The 21,084-nt window shown below is 40.0% G+C and overlaps 1 protein-coding gene across 1 annotated transcript in view; it reads left to right on the top strand.

Annotated features, from left to right (window-relative positions):
• Nucleotides 1-21,084, top strand: part of LOC123513734 — a 305,953-nt gene that overhangs the window by 263,050 nt on the left and 21,819 nt on the right. The gene's annotated exons all lie outside the window — the stretch shown is intronic.

Below are 21,084 nucleotides of genomic sequence, written 5' to 3'. Positions count from 1 at the left end.
AGGGTGGGCTGCGGAACGGTGGGGCGGCTGGCGCGGCAGGCGTGGCGGGCGTTCTGGGTGTTCTTTAGCGACCAGGTATAACATTTGCATAAGAGAATGTTAGTGGAGAGGAACGGTAAAGTCAAGCACCCATTACCGCCCCGCCCCGCCCTGCCCTGCCCCGCCCCGCCTCTGAGTACCGGATAATCCCACCCTTACTCGCGCCTCTGCCTGACACACTCGCAGCGGGAGGGAGAAGTGGTGAATATTTACCGTACTTTCACGTGTACACTCATAACACCTGCTCTTACCTGTAAGAGGCGCATCAGGGAGCAGGTGTGGGGAGTCAGGGAACACGTGGGGAGTCTGTAGGTAGCGGAGGGGAAGACCAGCGTGCGGGTGACGAGCGGGGCGTGAGGCAAGAGGCGACAGCTGCTGATAAGTGGAGTGGACAGTGGGACGGAGGATATCGCAAGAATGGCACCTTGTATTGACAGTGCTTCATCCATCACCGCTACGGGAACACGCACCTCTACCTGTGTGTGTGTGTGTGTGTGTGTGTGTGTGTGTGTGTGTGTGTGTGTGTGTGTGTGTGTGTGTGTGTGTGTGTGTGTGTGTGTGTGTGTGTGTGTGTGTGTGTGTCCCCTCATCTCACCGTACCTCCATCCATCCCTGTCGAGCGAATCATAGCGAAGAACCAACATATTTGAGTACCACATCCCTCACACTCTCTCTTTATCACCGCACGAAGCAAGATAACACAGGATAGTGGTGGTACAGTCACTCCTTCGGCGCCTTCCCCGTTTGTAGATCACTAGACAACCAGACCTCCGCCAGCACCTCCAGGACGCGGCCACAGGATCCAGGAGTTTATGGAGGAAGAACACGCTGTCTTGCAAGGAGAATCGAATCTCCAAACACTTCAGAGACAGCCGTGGAATCAGGTGTCAATAGGTTATCATTTGCTATCTCGGATGTTGAGAGTCACGCGATGTGGTGTGTGTGTGTGTGTGTGTGTGTGTGTGTGTGTGTGTGTGTGTGTGTGTGTGTGTGTGTGTGTGTATGATTCATAAACCACACATTCTTCATTCTTTTCCACCTGTTCACTTGTTCACCTGCTGTTCACCGGGCCACCCACAGACACAAGCGGGGTTGGTGTCAAATGCTAATACTATTATGCAAACTATCTCATAATAATTGTCTTTTCCTGGTTGAATATATTGCGTTTGAAAACATTCATAAACAAGAATATTAATTACTGTGAATTTAGGAACCAGTCAATGAGTATGTCTGAAAGCTGACTTACAACACGAGACGGACTTAAGGTATTGAAGTAAGAAATATATACCCTTTGCATCACCAATTTATGTATACACATTAACACAACGTTGTCACACTTGCAGGGAGAGAAAGTCAAAACAAGTGAAGTTATATTACCTATCCGTTAGTTGCAGAAGATTATTAGAAGTTATACAAAAAAAAAAAAAAAACTTAAGGCGTTAAAAATTACTTCTTTTTCCTCAATGTGTACTGATATCGATACAAACTCGTCATGATAATAGAGTAACAGATACTTTATATTCTGTTAAAAACTAGATTATTTACTACGAGACAGACATGAGACGCTGGAATTTACAGGACACGTGTTTTATCTTCACCTCAAGCTGACATGAATACACCTCCGTCACAGTTATGGAGGAAAATCAAAGCGTTAAAGCCACATAAACATTGGTCATAGAATATCATTAGCACAATCACGAGGTAGACATGAGATGCTGGAATTTATAGGACACGTGTTTAATCTTCACCTCAAGCTGACACTAATGCACCTCCGTCACAGTAATGGAGGAAAAATCAAAGCATCGAAGCCACATAAAGATTGATCTTAGAATATCATCAGCACATTCTCAATTTAAACATTTACATTTTGATGCTAATTCCTGATATGACACGTGATTTTATGTACAGATATTAATTAACACAGCTACATTACAGATATCGATAGGAAAATAAAAAGTATAAAATGAGCTTTGGAACGCTAAATTTTATAACTATTTGATTTTTGCATGATTGCAAATAGATAAACACGAAGCCAACAAATGTATAGACGGAAAAAAACAAACCAGACGAACTAACATAAACATTAACTCAGAAAATAATGCTGAACACTTCTCACCTTTTCAAAATGATAAACACAATGGAAAAATAAGGAAAAAAAGACCATATGACACTAATATTCTACACGTTAAATGGACACAAAGCCATCAAATATAGACAGGAAAAAAAAAAAAAAAAAGCAGACGAACTAACATAAATATTGGTCGCCGAAATGGTACTGCACATTTTTCACTTTTTCAATATAATAAACACAATAAAGAAAGACGATCTTGAGACACTAAATTTCTACACGTTAAATGAACACAAAGAAAAAAAAAAAAAAAACGCAAAACAAGCTAAGTAACAAAAAGACTGGTTGCTGAAATGGTATAGGACATTTCTCACATTTTCAAAATAATAATAAAACAAGGGATCCTGAGACACTAAATTTCTTCAAGTTAAATGATCACAAAGCCATCAAATATATAGACGGAAAAACCAAAACGGGCGAACTAAAATAAACATTGGTCGCCGAAATGGTACTGGAAATTTCTCATCACCTGAAAGCATAAGTGGAAAGTCTTGTAGAATAGTGACCTAGCGTTTTGGCCTCGGCTGGCGACACCTTCTCAGCTTAAACATTACCACACACGTTTAGTCCATGCTTTATTTAATCATTCCTTTTTGGGGACAGGACAGTTTGATAATTTTTCTTTTATGCATAATGTGTACATGTGTGCGTGTGTGTGCGTGTGTGCGTGCATGGATGTCTGTGTATAAGTGACGGTGGAGGTGGTAATGATTTGTGAAAGTTGAAATATGTGAAGCTTACAAGTGTTTGGAGGTGAGTGAGTGATGGGGTGAGAGAAAGAGAGAGAGAGAGAGAGAGAGTGTGTAAGTGATGACTGGTGAGTGAGTGGGTGACGAAAGGAAGGAGCGAATAAATATTGGTAGGAGTGAATAAAGAAGGGAGTGAGTCATGGAGTTGCTGAGTGATTGATGATGTGAGGGAAGCATTATTGGGAGGTTGTGGGAGGTGTGACTGACTCAGGAAGAGTGACAGTAATATTATGATGAAAATGATAGTAGGAGTCGTGGTGGTAGTTGTAATGGTACTAATAGTAGCTGATGTAATAGTAGTAGCTGATGTAATAGTAGTAGTAGTAGTAATAGTAGTAGTAGTAGTAGTAGTAGTAGTAGTAGTAGTAGTAGTAAAAGTAGTGATAATAATGATAACAACTAAAACAATAATAACAACAACAACAGCAACAGCAAAAACAACAAAATCAACAATAGATGCGGCAACAGCAATAAAACAAGTAATACTTTGAGAAACATTAGTAATCAAAAGAAAAAAGAAAAACTAAGAAGAATATTCCCTAGACAGCCACCTACACACACACACACACACACACACACACACACACACACACACACACACACACACACACACACACACACACACACACACACACACACACACACACTAGTAATAATCAACACAGTTCCCAATTTATAGTTCCACCTTTCCCTGTATAAACAAGTCACCTGTCCATCAGAAGACGCTGTGTACTTGCGTCGATCCTATCTCTTCATTACGAGCCTCATTAAGCTTCATTAACAACTGGAGAGGGTGGAAGAAGTGTTGAAGTGTGTCAGGGTGCGTCTTGTTTTCTCAGGCTGTGTTCAACTGTGTAGGGTTTGATTTTATTGCCTTTTGTCAGGAGGTTCTCTGTTTTTTTTTTCTTTTTATTCTGAGTGCATGTCGTGCTGTCAGTGTCAGATGGTATTGTGTGTGATATATTACCTACTGTGTGTGTTTTTCAGGGCATGAAGGGCTGTGTCGGCTCTGGGTGTGGGGGAAGGGTTTGTGTCGGTGTGGGTATGTTAGGTTGTTCTGCAAGGTGTGTTGAGTTGGATGTCAGGCTGTCGATTCGTCTAAAACAAGGGAATCATCTAACTTCTTTTTATTTTACCTTCTCTTGTTCTTTTCTTCTCTGAGTCTTCCTTTCTGTCAATTCCTCGGAAACAAGACTATTTAAACGTCTCATATTTACCTTTATTTCCCTATCTTCTCTTCTTCACACCTCAAAAACAGCTGTCTCCCCTGTACCCTCTTCTCTCCTTTTGCTCCTCCTCTCCCTTCTCTTCCTTGTTCTCCCCTCTCTTCTCTTCCTCTTACCAAGCGAAGGTTTAATAATTATGACAACCGGTTCTTGAAGACGAGTTGCTAGTTTATTTAGACCAGCTCTATTTGAAACACGCACGCTAGAACACGGGTGATGAGTTTTTAGCAATGAGTTTCTTTAGTTTTAAATCACATGTGTTTAAAAAGGTGTTTCTTTATCTCGCCTTGTTGTTCCTACATTGCCACAGGTGTGTTTACTCTCACCTGGGGGGATTCCTGCCTTAGTAGAACTACCGCACGGCAATAAAACATTATACTCACTACTTAGATGAATATAACTAAGGCCCTGAGGTGGTGCGGCCGGTGTGGGCTGTGTGTGTGTGTGTGTGTGTGTGTGTGTGTGTGTGTGTGTGTGTGTGTGTGTGTGTGTGTGTGTGTGTGTGTGTGTGTGTGTGTGTGTGTGCACCTCAGGGGTCATGAGGTGGTGCGAGCTGGTATGGCGTTCAGAAAATTACCAGTGTTGAAAGTACTATTTTGCCATACTGCACATGCCCTGTAACTTTCTCTCTCTTCGTTGGTTTATGCAGTAAATAAACCCACACTCAAACGTATCTGAAATCTCGAAAGTCACTCGTATATCACTGTGTTGGGGCGCTTCACTGTATGATTAGAATAGCTTAACAACGTAAGAAAACAAGGAAAGCTGCAGGAAGTCACCAGGCCTAGGCAAGACAGTCCCTTTACCAAACATGCCTACCCACTCCCACCTGTCATTTCCAGCCATAAATTTGATGCCTTCTAGCTCAATATATTCGTGTGGCGTTGGATTATGGTGGATTTTGAAGGAATTGTTTACATATTACATAAGGAATGTCCGCCTGTCTCCATGTGTCATCTTTATCCATAAGTCTGAGCCCTTTTAATTAAACCTCATCAATACCGGGACATATTTTTACCTTGAGGTTTGTGTACAATTAGATCATTTTATTGACATTAGGAAGGGTCTATGGAGGTCAGAAAATTAATGGCCAGAGTCTTCACTATTTCAATCCACATAAGTTTCTGAAGCTGCATAAAATCACCAAATAGTAACCAGAATGAATATGAAACCGCGTCGTGGTACTGAAGAGGTTAATACATCAGTGTGGGGGTATGGGAATATGATGTTGAAGTTTGAGAGAAGTGTTTACATCATTACATAAGGCATCCCTATCTAGTTTCATCTATCATTCCCTTCCATATATGTGATAACTTCCACTTTAATACCTCAATGTGGCTAGGAACATACTAGTGAAGATTGAAAGAAGTGTTTAAGTTCTATATAAACCCATTGTGGTAGAGCAGCGCGGCACGGCGGTACGGTACACGGGATCTTTCTGCACGAATACCTTTGTGGTGTGAGCGTGGCGAGACACACGGGTCAGGGCCGCTTTTCACACTCACATCATGAAGCAATGAGTATCTGCAAGTTAATTCACAATGCAATGCTCTGAGTATTAATGAAGCCTGGGCAAGTCAGGTCAGGGCAGGTAAGGAGGCGATCTCTGTGTGTGTGTGTGTGTGTGTGTGTGTGTGTGTGTGTGTGTGTGTGTGTGTGTGTGTGTGTGTGTGTGTGTGTGTGTGTGTGTGTGGAGGTTAAGTGGCAAGGCAAGCATTCTCCTCGCCTCCCTCAGCCTCGGGTCTTCATGCTGGTCTGTAATCCGTCACGCAGCGTTACTTGGATAATGAGGCGTTGAGGGAGTCTTGGGTAAGCGTTGGGCCAGCTGTAGGAAGCGGGCAGAGGGTGGAATCTGGGCAGCCACACGCCACAGGATCATAAACTCTAATGGATGTGAAATATTGGGCCATTTACTTCAGTGATAGGCCGCCAGACAGACGGGAAGGTATGTGTAGTTATTAACCTGCATTCCGTTAGTAAGTAGGTCACGTTGTGGTTAATTAGTGATAGCTGGATTAGGAGGTGGGTGTAGCATGGGGGGGACGGTCGCGGGGAGAGGTTAATGTGGCAGTTACGGTGTGTTCTGCTGGAGTGTATGGCCCGCACACTAACTAGTCTTGCATCACCCATGTGTCTATGCTGTACCTCGAAGGAAAAGCAAAACGAATGACTTATTTGGAAAGAAAAAAAAACATCTGCATTTTGTTATTCTGTCTACGCGTTTCTTATAATGACTGTGTTTCAAAGGAGAACATATTTATTCTTATTTTATTTTACCTTCTCATCTATTTATATATTTATCTACTTATTTATCTATTTATTTGACTATTTGGTTTGGCAGCTGGACCCATATTCGTAAACCCTTCGCCATCTCACCACCACTATTTTCAAAGGTCACCCAGATAAAAAAAAAAGCTTGATTTCTCATGAATATATCTCGTAGTGATGACGCAGAATCCATGTTAAGCTATCACTGGAGCCATACAGACACCCTTGAAAGCCTTACCAACTCGCCAAAGAGTCAGTTAAAAGTAACAGAGATAAGAAGATGAAATGTTAGAGGATACAACTTAAAAAACACGCTAGAACTTAAATGATGGACAGGTAATGTATAGAATTTCTTAAACTCATAGATTTTACTCTTAAAATCACCTTAATTAAGAGTCATTTGAAAGTAACACATATAAGGAGACGAAATGTTAGAGAATGCCACCTCAGAAACACGCAAGAACTTCAATACTGGAACGCATTTTTACCTTGAGATTTGTGTACGATTAGGCCATTTTTATTGAGGTTAGGATGGGTCTATGGAGGTTAGAAGATTAAAGGGCACAGTCTTTACTACAGTATATTAACCCCTGTTTCTGAAGCTGTATAAAATCACCAAATAATAAGCAGAATGAATATGGAAACGCGTCATGGCATTCAAGAGGTTAAACTCATAAATCTTTCACTTTGAATCACCTGAAATATGAATAAACCAAATAAGTAAGAACAACCTCACTTAATAACTTTCTGTGTCACTCCCCACACCTCTTCTGGTCAATATGTCCACTATTACACACGAGAAAAAAGCGGCAAATACCTTCCGTGCCAAACATACATTCCGCGTGCCAGGAAGGAAGAGAGTCACGCATCAGTTAATATGAGATTCAGAACGAGTATTTATTGTGAGAGGGGGAAAAAAAAAGAGTAGGGTTTTTTCTCGCGTCATCAAACATAAAGGTAGAATTTGCAACTCATCTATGCATCATTGTGTGTGTGTGTGTGTGTGTGTGTGTGTGTGTGTGTGTGTGTGTGTGTGTGTGTGTGTGTGTGTGTGTGTGTGTGTGTGTGTGTGTGTGTGTGTGTGTCAAGGACCAGACTATGACGCACACACCTACATCAATACGTACCGATGAAACATGCACATAATTGCGAAACTAGAATAAGGCTGTGAGTTGTTGTTGAGAGAGAGAGAGAGAGAGAGAGAGAGAGAGAGAGAGAGAGAGAGAGAGAGAGAGAGAGAGAGAGAGAGAGAGAGTCATTGAGAATATTAAGTAGATTTTTCAGCACTTATAGACTTCAACTCTACTGACCAAAAATATTATTATTGTTATTATCATTTCTTATCATATCACTGTTATTGTTATTGTTTTTGTTGTTGTTTATGGTGTTATCTGCTTTTGGTTGTAATCACTACTACTACTCCTACTACTACTACTACTACTACTACTACTACTACTACTACTACTACTACTACTACTACTACTACTACTACTACTACTACTACTACTACTCTCACTAATGCTGCGTGATTGATACTTGATCTTACAATACAATTCCAGCATCGAGTTTCCTTCATCGAACACGTAAGAGCTTGAAGGTTAAAATCAGTGCGAGAGAACAAAGAACACGCAGAACAAATCACTTGAATAAATTACAACAGTGAAGTGAGGCAAGTGGGAGCAACTTTTTTTGTCCGTCCATGGAAGATTTATAAAAAAAAAGTGAATGAATAAATAAATGAAACTTCAGAAAAAAAATATAGTAAAAAGCCAATTATACCACGTCATAATTTCTGCATGTTATCTCCGCGATCTAGACTCAACAGAGAGAGAGAGAGAGAGAGAGAGAGAGAGAGAGAGAGAGAGAGAGAGAGAGAGAGAGAGAGAGAGAGAGACACACACACACACACACACACACACACACACACACACACACACACACACACACACACACACACACACACACACACACACACACACACACACACACACACACACACACACTTATAACGCGGAATCAGGTAAGACAGCATTACCATTAACCCCTTCAGTACCATGACGCGTTTTCCTATTCATTTCGTTTACTATTTGGTGATGTTGTACAGCTTCAGAAACCCATGTGGTGTATTAAAGTAGTGAAGACTGTGGCCATTAATCTCCTGACCTCCATTGACCTTTCCTAATATCAATAAAATGGTCTATTCGTACACAAATCTGAAGGTAAAAATTGTCCCAGTATTGAAGAAGTTAAGAAAAATAAATAGATAGCAAGAAAAATAAATAAATAAACTAAATCACACATTCGCTCCATAAAATACGCAAAAAAATAACGTGTTTAATTTTCTCTTCATTCTGGTAACTCGAAAAGTAATTGAGCACCGCGGCAATGATCCCTCGCCCTCGCTCTCGCCCTCGCCCTCGCCCTCACCTCGCCAGGGAGTGAATGGGAGGAGGAACACACGATAAATGCTTTCCAATGACCAAAGAGAGAGAGAGAGAGAGAGAGAGAGAGAGAGAGAGAGAGAGAGAGAGAGAATTACTTATCTATAGTATACACGGGTTGAGCTTACACACACACACACACACACACACACACACACACACACACACACACACACACACACACACACACACACACACACACACACACACACACACACACACACACACACACACACACACACACACACACACACACACACACACACACACACACACACACACACACACACACAACTTCCCATTCTTTGTATGCACAGAAGATAGAAAGGAAGTAGAAAGTGCTTACAGGAAAAAAAGGAGGAGGAGGAGGAGGAGGAGCAAGACATAAGATGCTGGCAATAATGGTTTGTAATTACCGGGCATCAGCGAGGCTCATATGTTTAATGAACTACGATAATAAGCTCTGCCTCGAGGCGCACACACACACACACACACACACACACACACACACACACACACACACACACACACACACACACACACACACACACACACACACACACACACACACACACACAGAGAGAGAGAGAGAGAGATTCGAAAACAATATGTACTGCAGAAGCATTCTCTCTCTCTCTCTCTCTCTCTCTGACATCTTACTTTTTCCAATCTTGAGGCAGAGACGGAGGAGCAAGGGAAGGGAAGAAGGTGGAGATGGACGAGTAAGGGAAGGGAAGGAGGTGGAGGTGGAGCATGAAGGGAAGGAAGAAGGTGCAGGTGGAAGGGGAAGGGAAGGGAAGGGAAGGGAAGGGAAGGAGGAAGGGAAGGTGAAGGAGGTGCAGTAGGAGGAGGAGGAAGTACATTAAGAAGCTAATAAATCAGAGAATATGACATAAGTAACACAATAAGTTGAATATATGATTAATAAATTGACAAGTTAATGAATGAATTAACATGAAGATATATTAATGATTATATAAATGAATAGATAAATAAACAAGTAGGAAAAGAATAATGTGATAGATTAGGAGAGAGAGAGAGAGAGAGAGAGAGAGAGAGAGAGAGAGAGAGAGAGAGAGAGAGAGAGAGAGAGAGAGAGAGAGTGTTCATAAAGACAAACTGGCACATTTTTCTTTATCACCCAAAAAGGAGCACAAACTCATTAAAAACACTTTATATTTAGAGGAGAGAAGAAAGGAATTACAAACACATTCTTGAGATTCACATTTAAAAAGAAGACAGCGCTTGAGAAATATGTACATTAAAACTCTCTATTCTACAACTCCCTTCAACCTCTTCAGTACCATGACGCGTTTTGATATTCATTCTGCTTACTATTTGGTGATTTTCATACAACTTCAGAAATTTGTGTGGGGATTGAAATAGTGAAGACTTTGACTATTAATCTTCTGACCTCCATAGATCCTTCTTAATGTCAATAAAATCGTCTCATCATACCCAAACTCATGGTAGAAATGCGTCCCAGTACTGGAGAGGTTAAAAAATACTTGCATATGAAAGATTAAGTTCTATGAATAAAAAGGAAGAATATTGGAAAAAATAGAAAAAAATACTATAAATAAACAAAAATAAAAGAAAATTGAATGAAACCTTTATGAAACTGAATTTTTCCTCATTAGAAAGAACAGAAAATCTAATCTAGAATTTTACTTCTGACAACTAAAAAAAAAAAAAAAAATACAAAATAAGGTAAATAACAAAACATTAATAATTTCCTTTCAGATGCTTAACGTCTTCAGTATTTGAACATTTTTACCTTGAGATTTGTGTACTATTAGACCATTTTATTGACATTAGCAAGAGTCTTTGGAGGTCAGAAGTTTAGTGGCCAGAGTCTTCACTATTCTAATCCCACACGAGTTTCTGAAGCTGTATAAAATCAAATAACAAGCAGAATGAATACGAAAACGCGTCTCGGTACTAAACTGGTTAAGAAATGACATAGAAACTCATACATAAATGAAGAAAAAATGCAAAACCCAAAATGAATTAATAAAACATATATATGAAAAATAAATCATGAAAAAGATTAATAACTAAGAAAATAAATAGCGGAAACACATTTTGAAAGGAAAGAAAGATATACCATAACACTCCCTCTTTAAATAGTATGAAAAAATATTGGAACCGCTACGATCCTCAATGGTCTCTGGCAAGGCTTTAGAAGAGACACGTGTACAAATCTCTCCTCAGTGTTTGTGTGTCTCGAGGCATCAATTTTGGCCAGTCATCCTCACTGATTGTTATTATTCTTGTTTTCTGGTAACTTTTATTAATGGTCTCCTCACATCCTGCCTCCTTTCTTCATCTCTCTATATCTACGTGCCTCCTCCATTCTGCCTCTTTCTTCATCTCTCTCTATATCTCCTTCCTCCTTCTTGTCTCCTCCATTCTACCTCTTTTCTCCATCTCTCTCTCTATCTCTCCTTTATCCTGCCTGCCTCTTCCATTTCTCTCAATCTCCTCGTTCGTTCTTTCCTTTTTCTTCTTTGTTAACTTTATCTCTTCCTCCTTCTTCTTCGATTCTTCCATTTCCTCCTTCCTCGTTATCTCCAAATCTCCTTTTTTTTTTTTCGTCAATTTATTCATCTCTTTCCATCTACAGGCGCATCTTCTTCCCTCTCGTCTTTAATTTTCTTCGTTATCTTAGATTCTTCATGGCTTATTTTTTTCTTTTCTTTCTGTTTTCCTTAATTTATTCATCTATTCTCTCCGTCTACTCTACAGCCTCCGTCTCTTCTTCGTCTTTATTTTCCTTCGTTTTCTTAGTTTCTCCTTTCTCTCATTCCATTCTTCTTCTTCCTTTTCTTCTTTTACTCGTAGTTTCTTCCCTTTTTTTCATTCATGTCTTTTCTTTCTCACTGTCTCTTCCTTTACATTCAAGGCTAAAATCCTCGCTTTCTTTCGTCCGTGTGTCCAGGATGCTTCTTTCTGCGTGTGTCTCATGTCAGATTGAGGATTTTCCAGCACCTGAGCTTCATTTTTACAATCTTTCGTGCATGGTTGTCTATCTGTGTGCTTTGTGTGTTCCTTTGTTTGGCTGAAGTTTGCTTGCTTATCTCCTTGTGTGTGTAATGCTCCGTGCGTGCGTGTGTGTGTGTGTGTGTGTGTGTGTGTGTGTGTGTATGTCTTAAGATGTTTGTAGTTGCTTTTATTTGTTTTAGGTTTGTATTTTATATATTTTCACTTTCTTCTTCTTTATATTCTTCATACAGTCATTGTTTATGTATCTTTTCTCAGTCCTTATGTTCTTTTTTTCTTTTCCTGATCCTCCTTTTATTTTCCTTATCATTATTAGCTTTTCTTTTTCTCTTCTTTTTTATTGACACTCTTACGTATTCATATCTCCATAATCTTTAATACTTTCTTGGGTGTTATTGAGTTTCACCTTCCTTTCCCGCTCTATTAATCCTTTAAAAGTAGTGTGTAAGAAGGGACACTCCTAAAAGCAATGTATAGGGACTTTTAAAGCATCTACTAGTAAGAAGTATATAAAAAAGATTCAGTTTTGTAATTTCTGGCCAGTACAATGTTTGAGGGTAAAGATGAAACAACAGGGCCGCCGTGGTATAGTGGAACCATGCGTGCTTTGGGGTCCGAGAGGTCTCCAAGCGCACGGGTCCGAGTGTAGGTTGGGATTCCTCAGTCTGGGCTATGGTATCCTAGCGGGTGGGCTTTGAGATAGGAGGTACCCCAAAAAGTATCCCCTTTAGCCCATAAATTCCCGTGAAAAGACCACATGGTATAAATAATACAAAAAAAAAAAGATGTCCCAGTGTCAGTAACTCAAGAAAGATGTGACGAATAGCACTAAAGGGATTATTATATTGGCTATTCAATACTATCTATCTGTCTATCTATCTATTTATCTATCTATCTAATATCTTTCTTTTCTTCTTTATTTTTTCACTTTGTCGTCTACATATCAACATTCTTACACTTATATTCTTTTCTATAGCTGAAAGGCTTTTTACTTTGGCTTTTTAATATTAATCTTTTTTTCTTTTCTTTTATTCCCTTTATCTCTTTCTCTTCTCTGTTGTTGTTTTTTTTCACTTTCCTTCTTACTTGTCTCTATTTTTCTTTCCATCTACAGGCGCCTCTTCTTCCTTCTCGTCTTTATTTTTCTTCGTTTTCTTAGATTCTTCATGTTTTTTCTGTGACTGAGGGTATTTTTACATTGGCTTTTTTTTTTTTTTAAATATTACTATCATCTTTCTTCTTTTCTGTATTTTTTCCACTTCCCGTTTACTTATCTCCATTCTTCTCCTTACATTCTTTTTTTTATAACTGAAAAGATCATTATTACATTATCTATTTAATATTACTATCATCTTTCTTTTTTTTTTTTTTTTTTACTTTTTTCACATATTCTGGTATTTATCACCAATTTTCCACTTATATTCTTCTTTCCATAACTGAAGGGAGTTTTGCATCATCTTTTTAATAATACTGTTATCTTTTTTCTCTTCTTTCTTTTTTATACATTCCATTGAACTTATCTCCATATTTTCCCTTACATTCTCTTTGTACAAATTTACTTCACTTATATGTCATCCTCCATCTTTTGCTTCTCTTCTGTTTTTATCTTGATCATCATTGTTGTCGGCTTTCTCGTATCTCTTCTCATTCTTCTCCGTTTTCTTGTCTATCTTTTTTTTTTCCTTGCATTCCTCGTCTTCATATTTTCTTCCACCTCTTTTTGTTTTGTCTTTATCTTAATTATTATTGTTTTTTTTTTCTTGTATCTCTTATTGTCACTCTTCTCTGTATTTATCTTACCCTGCATTTTTCTTTACGTGCTGCATTCTTCTTAACATTTCTCTCACCTCAACGTCCTTCACCTCTTTTTTTCTCTCGTTTTCACCTTCATCATTATTACTATCCTTCTCTTATCTCTTATTATTCCCTCTACTGTGTGTTCATCTCCATAATTTCTTTTAACATTCCTCTTCTATACATTTTCCACACATTCTCTTTTTCTTTCTCTTCTTTTCATCCTTGATTATCATTATTATCCTTTTCCTATCTGTTATTATTTCTTCTACTGTGCATTCATCTCCATCATTTCTTTTAACATTCCTCTAATGTACATTCTTCACATTCTCTCTTTTTTTTCTCTTGTTTTCATCCTTAATTATCATTGTTATCCTTCTCGTATCTCTTATTTGCGCTCATCTCCTCATCAATTGTTTCTCCATGTTCTTTTCCTCACCTCACCTCCTCCTTTGGCGCCTCTAATCGCAAGGGGCTTCGTAAGACAGGACATGGTGCCGATAGCAAATTCGATAGCGTATGGAGACACCTTGATACCACACTGCATGAGGCTCCAATGATAGGAACCAAGTTTTATTGAGGCTGCTGAATCTAATCCTCCTTCCTCAGGTTACTCTGGGATTGCCTTCAGGATTGCAACGCCTTTAAAACCTAAATTGCTTCGTAAATGAAAGGGAGAAAAACACGGTCATTTTTTTCTTCCTCGTGTTTAAGTCGTAAAGTTTCTCAGTTCTTGTAAATGAGAGTAATGTTTTATGTTTTGTAATAAGATTCATGTTGTTTTAGTAATAGCTTAGTTTGCCAACGTATTATTCAAACCGTGGTCCGTTTTCTTTCATTGATTTTTTAAGATACATCAAACCAGTTTTCTTTGTTTTTTACGTAATAGTTTCCCGCTATAATGTTAGAAGAGTGGTCGTTTTCTTTTATTGGATTTTTTCAAGGAGCAGAAAATGAGTTGGTGGTGCACTTTTTTTCTTCGCTCTCCCATTCGCGAAAAAGCAAGTGAAGAATAAATAATGTGATTTAAACTTTATCACCATTTCGTAGTGATATGAATTTCCTTGTCAAGTTGGTGAAGATTGCACGGCACCTGATGCTGAGGAGGAAAATTGAATTAGGATTTTCAATTTCATCTTTACAAGAACACTCGCAGAACACTTGAGTTAATAGAATGAAGTGCATAGTCGTTTCATTAAGCAAGAGAGTAATTACGTCCAGCCATGATATAATTGCGTTCGGCCGCCGTGGTACAGTGGAACCATGCGTGCTATGGGGTCCGAGGGGTCTCCAAGCGCACGGGTTCGAATCCTGTCCACGGTCCGAGTGTAGGCTGGGCTTCCTCACTCGGGGCAACGGTTTCCTAGCAGGTGGGCTTTGAGATAGGAGGTACCCCAAAAAGTATTCCCTTTAGCCCGTAAATTCCCGTGAAAAGCCCACATGGTATAAATAAAAAAGTAAATAAGTAAAAAAAAAATTCTTCGCTGTTCAAAATGAGAAATGGACTCGTTCAGTACAACGTGAACCAGATGTTGTAAAACTTCTATTAACAATGTACGTGCCTTAAGGGGATCACAATTATAGTGAAAACTCAAAAGTGTCCGCGAAATTTATTTACTTCATACTCTCCACTCTCTTTGTCTTTCTTTTACATTAGATTCAACGTGAGACTGAAGCGGAATGTGTCAAAAAACTTGTTATTGTTCATTACACGCCGGAAAGGACAAGCGGACCCAAAACACCTTAAGATATACTGAAACATCGTCGTCCTTGTAAACGACCGCATAACACAGTGTCCGGTGGTGGTGGTGGTGGTGGTGGTGGTGGTGGTGGTGATGATGGAGATGGATAGAAGTGTCAGGGTGTTGACTTCGTTTGAAATATTTCCCTTTACATTTTTTTTTTCTTAACGGTTTCCTTTGCGTAGTTTCTCCTTTCAGTTTATTTTTTATAATTTTTTTTGTTATTTTTTCCTTTTTCTTTTTCGTCTTCTCTTCCTATGCTTTATATTCTGTTCCGAGTGTCTTCTTTATTTTGCTTATCGATTTTCATCAATGTTTTAACCTCCATCCTCCTCCTCCTCCTCCTTGTCCTCCTCCTCAACCACCATCACCACCACCACCACCACCACCACCTCCTCCTCCTCCATTTTACCTCCCTAATAGGTGAATGTATTAATTTCACCGTTTTTTTCAGCTGCATACCTAACATGGCCGCGCGTCTTTACTTGTTCTATACGTTTAGGTTCCGGCGGCGTGTGTCTGTCCGTCTGCTTATATGTATTGTGTGTGACAGGCTACTAAGGACCTCATCACCTCACTGTTCCTGAGGTCAGAGGTGGAGAAAGTTTATTTGCAGGATTTAATTACCTTGTCTTCTATTCCACCATCTTTCATTCCCTTTTTTTTCTCTCTATTAACTATTTTGCTTTTCGTTCTATCTCCTCTCATTCTTCTCTTTTTTTTATCTTCCTTGTCATTCATTTCATCATCTTTCATTCTTCTCTGTTTTTTCTTCTATTTTTTTATTATTCTATCTTTCGTTCTATCCTGCATTCTCTTCTTTTTATTAACTCACCTCTATTCCATCATCTCTTCTTTACATTTTTCTTTTTTATTTGTAGTTATCTTACCTTCCTTCCTATCTACTCTTATTCTTCTCTTTAGTTTTTTTCTCTTCTTTTAATTGTCTTTCCTTCCATACTTTCTCCTCTTATCCTAATGTTTTCTATTTTTCTGATTCTAATTAATTTGGTTTTTTTCCTATCTCCTTTCATTCTTTTCTGTTTTTTTTTCTATGCATTCCATCCCGCCTCCTCTCATTCTCCTCTTTTTTTCCTTCTTTTCTTTTGGTTTAGTTGCCTTGTGTCTCATCATCTCTTTATCTTTCTCTTTTTTTTCTTTTTTCTTCTCTATATTCAACTATTTCGCCTTTCATCCCATCTCCTCTCACTCTTTTCCTTTTTCTTTTCTTATTCTTTTAATTACCTTGTCTTTTTTTTCCATTTCTCATCCTCCTTTTTTCTTCTCTTTCTTAACTCTTTCTTTGTCTACCCATTCTCCTCTTTCCTCCTTCCCTGTCTCCATCTTTTCCTATACTTTACTTTATCTTTTCCATTTACTCCTCTCACATTTTTATTTTCCGTATTCTTTCTTTTCTTCTCTTGTGTTTATCCCAATTCTCTCTTCTACATATCTACATCCTCTTCTGCTTCTATTCCTTTAGCCTCTATATTTCTTTTCATCCCTCATTTCTTCCCACAAAATCCCTTCCCTTTCTTTTCTTCCCCTTCTATCTTTCTTCCAACCCTTTCGTTTCTTTTTTATCTCTACTTTCCTTTTCTACCCGCTGTCTCCCATTTTTTCCCTCTTTTCTCGTACCTTTCTTTCCAGCCTTCCACTCCTATCTCCCTCCACGTCTTTTTCTCCCTCTCCTCCTGTTCCTGTGGCTGGGCTTGGTTCTTTTTTGCATTCACTTTTCACGCCTTTCCTGGCCCGTGTTGTGGCAGGTTATTGTGCATTAATGATCTGCCTGCCTTTCGGGAGTCACCTGAAGGCTTTGTTTTGTTCTCTGAGAAGAAGGCGACTTACCTGTACGGCTGCTCACTGATTGCTGGCTATATTAAAGGTGGATATTAAACGTGCATTCATGAGTGGTTTATTTATCTTTTGTTTAAGAGTCCTGGGTTAGGTAGGTAAGCAGGTGATTAAGCCATATTCATCAGGAACAAGATTATTAGCATTATTCACTCCTCATCGCCTTTTAGGAACCTTTTGTGATTGTTCGTATGTTTAAGCTTGCTCAGGTGGCGTAGGTGTGTCCTTCTTACCTTCCCCTGGCGGCTCCCTGTCTCTTACCTCCCAGGTGTAAAGCGACAGGTGATGGCTGCTTAGTGTTGCTCTCCTGACGGGTCTTGCAATGCGTGCCTCTGCTCAACTCTAAGGGCACTCATCTCCTGGTTTTGGGTGAAATGTAGTTGGGAAATATCGGTTCCTAGTGGCGCTACATCACTCTACTGTGCTAGAAGGGGACGGAATTTAGTTCGTCAAGGCGTTCAGTCTACTTTTTGCACGTAACAGCAATTTGTTACGGTGTGGCGTGTTCATGCATTCGTTAGAGAGTTGGTTCATGCTCGGATGCACAAATCTCTTCATGGCATGACTCCCCCCTAAGGTATTGCCGCCCGCCTGTCTCTCCCGCTAACTCATTTTCTCGTCCACTCGCGGGTTTACCTGTTCCGCCGCATGATGAGCAGCGTGCCACTTTCCTCTCCACCTGGCGAGGCCTCCCTGTGCCAGGTGAGCGGCCAGGTGTTCTCTCGCCGCCGGGGAAGACGCAGACATGACTTGGAGCTAAAAGTCTTAGTTACTCCATATGACTTGGAGTAAGACGCGAACACACCGGGTCGTCATCCTCACCCTGGCTGGCGTGGGAGTGTGTGGTGTGTACCAGGCGGGAACCAGGCGGGGAACCAAGAGGGGACCAGGCTGGGAGTAAGAGGACACCAGACAGACCCACCACCCCAGACCGCTCCCCGCCGCCTGTGTGTTTGCCGGGGAAATCCTTGGCTGTGGGAGAAGTGTGGCAGCGATATGAAGGATCCAGGCACGAGAGGATGAGAAAGGAACACGCGCGTTGAGATTTATGTGGCGGAGTGTGGCTGGCTTAGACACAGTGACCACAGACAAAGAGAAGGTCTGCAGTGTTTGCCTTGACAAAGTGAGGCCAGGTGAGGGCAAGGGCGGGAAGGGAGGCAGGCACGCAGGGAGGGAGAGGAGGAGGCAGTGGAGGGAGAGAGAGGGAGGTCACCAGGTGTGTAAATAACCCCTCCCTGTGACCTGACCCCGAACACCTGAGCATAATGAATGGTAACGAACAGGTAACGAACAGACACACGTAACTAATGACAGCGAGACATTGTTAATAACCTCATAAAGTACATTTCCAACGTTATCCTCTACTGTTTAATATGGAGGAGGAGGAGGAGGAGGAGGAGGAGGAGGAGGAGGAGGAGGAGGAGGAGGAGGAGGAGAAAGAGAAGTCGTGTGCATGTATAAAATAATCCAACTTACATTTAAGGTCAACATTATGATTTCCTTTAAAAGCTTCCTTATGGTTCACGGAGAGAGAGAGAGAGAGAGAGAGAGATGAGGCTTTCTTTTATGTCTCGGAACTTCATGAGAGGCTTCGAGGCTTCACTCAAGGCTTCATTCTCGACTTTCAGGGGTTAATTCGAGGCTCCATGTGAAAATTTAGGGCTTCATGTGGTCTCATTGGGGGTTTTGTTCTTGGTTTCACTTCTGGCTTCAGTTTTAGGAGTTTCAGCAGTTCACTTTTAACTACTTGAAGAAAGAGGTAAATGAGGGTGAAAGATTAAGTATATTCGTATTTTCTCTCTCTCTCTCTCTCTCTCTCTCTCTCTCTCTCTCTCTCTCTCTCTGCGAATATTTACGATGTTTTTATTGATTTTTTTCTCTGGTTGTTTATTCTATGACTTTATTTTTTGTCTTTTCTTGTTATTTTCATTATTCATTTTTTCATCATGTAGAAATTGTGTAGAAATTGTTCTTTTAGCTCTTTTCCATTTTTCTCATCCTTTTTTTTCGTTAATTCTCTTTTCTTTCCACCGTTCGTCTATTTCCCAATTTTTTGTCAGTATTTTCTTCCATTTTCTTCTCATTAGCTTCGTTTTTTTCCCCATTATCATTAACTCACCTTGAAGATTTTTGTCAAACTTATCTTTTTCCTTAAGTCTTCCTTTTTTTTTTTTACTTGTTCATCCATTTTCAATTTTGCTTCACTGTTTTCTTTGTTTATTAACTCTAACTATTTTCACCTCCTGTTACCATTTTACTATCTATTTTACTGTATTTTCTCCTTTATAAATCGTATATTCTAATTCTAATTCAATGGGTATCCTTCACTAACTACCTTTTTGTCCCTACACACACATTCACGTACGCATTTTCCGTCATATATCACTTTCCTCCTCTTTTCACTAGTAATCACCTTTCATTACCCTTTTACTATATATCTCCCCTATCAATCACCTATTTTCTCCACTATCAGTCGCTTTCTTCTTCAAATTCACTACCTTTCTATCCCTACACACATTCGCTCACGTAATTTCTCTCCTTCTTTCACATTCTTCAATTTTTTCTCTCACTTCACCTGTTTTTCCCTCTTTTTTTCATCCCTTTTTCTCACTCACACGCATTCTCACAAGTTTCGTCCATCCCAGCCTAGGAAGTCAGGCACCCCATCCCAGCCTTGCCTTGAAGAGAAACCCCGCGTCCTCCTCAGCTTCTTGGGCAGTGTTTACATCCCAGCAGTAGGCCGGTTATTATATACTTTCACCGTCTCCTGATTGACAAACAATGCGCCGGTGAGAAAACTGCTGGAGAAATTGCAGAGTCCTTAACGCTAAACTCCACTCTGCTCCCCCTTGCTATTATGCGCCTCTCGTCCTCGTCCAAGGGTTAAAATCACCGTGGATGTGGAGGTGATAGAGTAAAGAGACAAGCGTAGTGTATTTAAGACGTTCTGACTGTGCTAGATTAAAAAAAGTAAGTCGATTTCTTTAAAACGAATCGCTTCTAATTCTTGTTCAGGGTTAAAATCACAGTGAATTTGTAGATGATAAAAGAAGACTGTGGTATTTAGAGAGGCTGACTGTGCTAGATGGAAGCAATGTAACCTGATGTCCTCAAAATGTGTCGCATCTGATTTTTTGTCTAGGGTTAAAATCACCGTGAATTTCTAGACGATGGAAGACAACTGTGGTGTTTATACTGGCTGACTGAGCTACATTGAAATTATAAACCGAGAAGATGACAAAAGCTTAATAAGAAAAAAAAAAAAATCTCGTCCCAGTTTGAAATCACCGTGCATTTGAAGATAAAAAAAAGGAAAAAAGAAGTAAAACGTTGTATTTAGTGAGACTGACTTAACAAAATTGAAACTGTAAGATAGGAAGATGACAATACTTTCAAATATATCACTTATAGTACTTGTCAGGTTAAAATCACCACGAGAGAGAGAGAGAGAGAGAGAGAGAGAGAGAGAGAGAGAGAGAGAGAGAGAGAGAGAGAAAATAAGTTAGATTCAGACAATGCAATGCTACAATCAACACAGACGCTAAGGAAACAGTGACATCAAACGGCTGGCTGAAGAGATAATAAAGACATTAGGTTAGATTGGATTAGATTAAGTGTGACAATGCATCATGGAATCAACACAGACGTCAAGGGGACAGTGGCTTCCAAAAGGCTGCCTGCGGTGATAACTGTGAGGCTGGGGAGGCATGTAGAGACACAGCTGGCACCCCTCCAACGCCACCTGTCACTCGGCACTCGCTCCCTCGCCCCAGTCGCAGGTGAGGGCCGTGACTCGCTGTGGAAAGGAAAAGTGGAGGATACAAATGAGAAACAGAACGA

The sequence above is a fragment of the Portunus trituberculatus genome, chromosome 36, assembly GCF_017591435.1.
Source record: "Portunus trituberculatus isolate SZX2019 chromosome 36, ASM1759143v1, whole genome shotgun sequence".
NCBI classification, from domain to species: Eukaryota; Metazoa; Arthropoda; class Malacostraca; order Decapoda; family Portunidae; genus Portunus; species Portunus trituberculatus.
The sequence above is the reverse complement of the archived record's forward strand: the minus strand, read 5'-3'. Positions and strand labels throughout refer to the sequence as shown.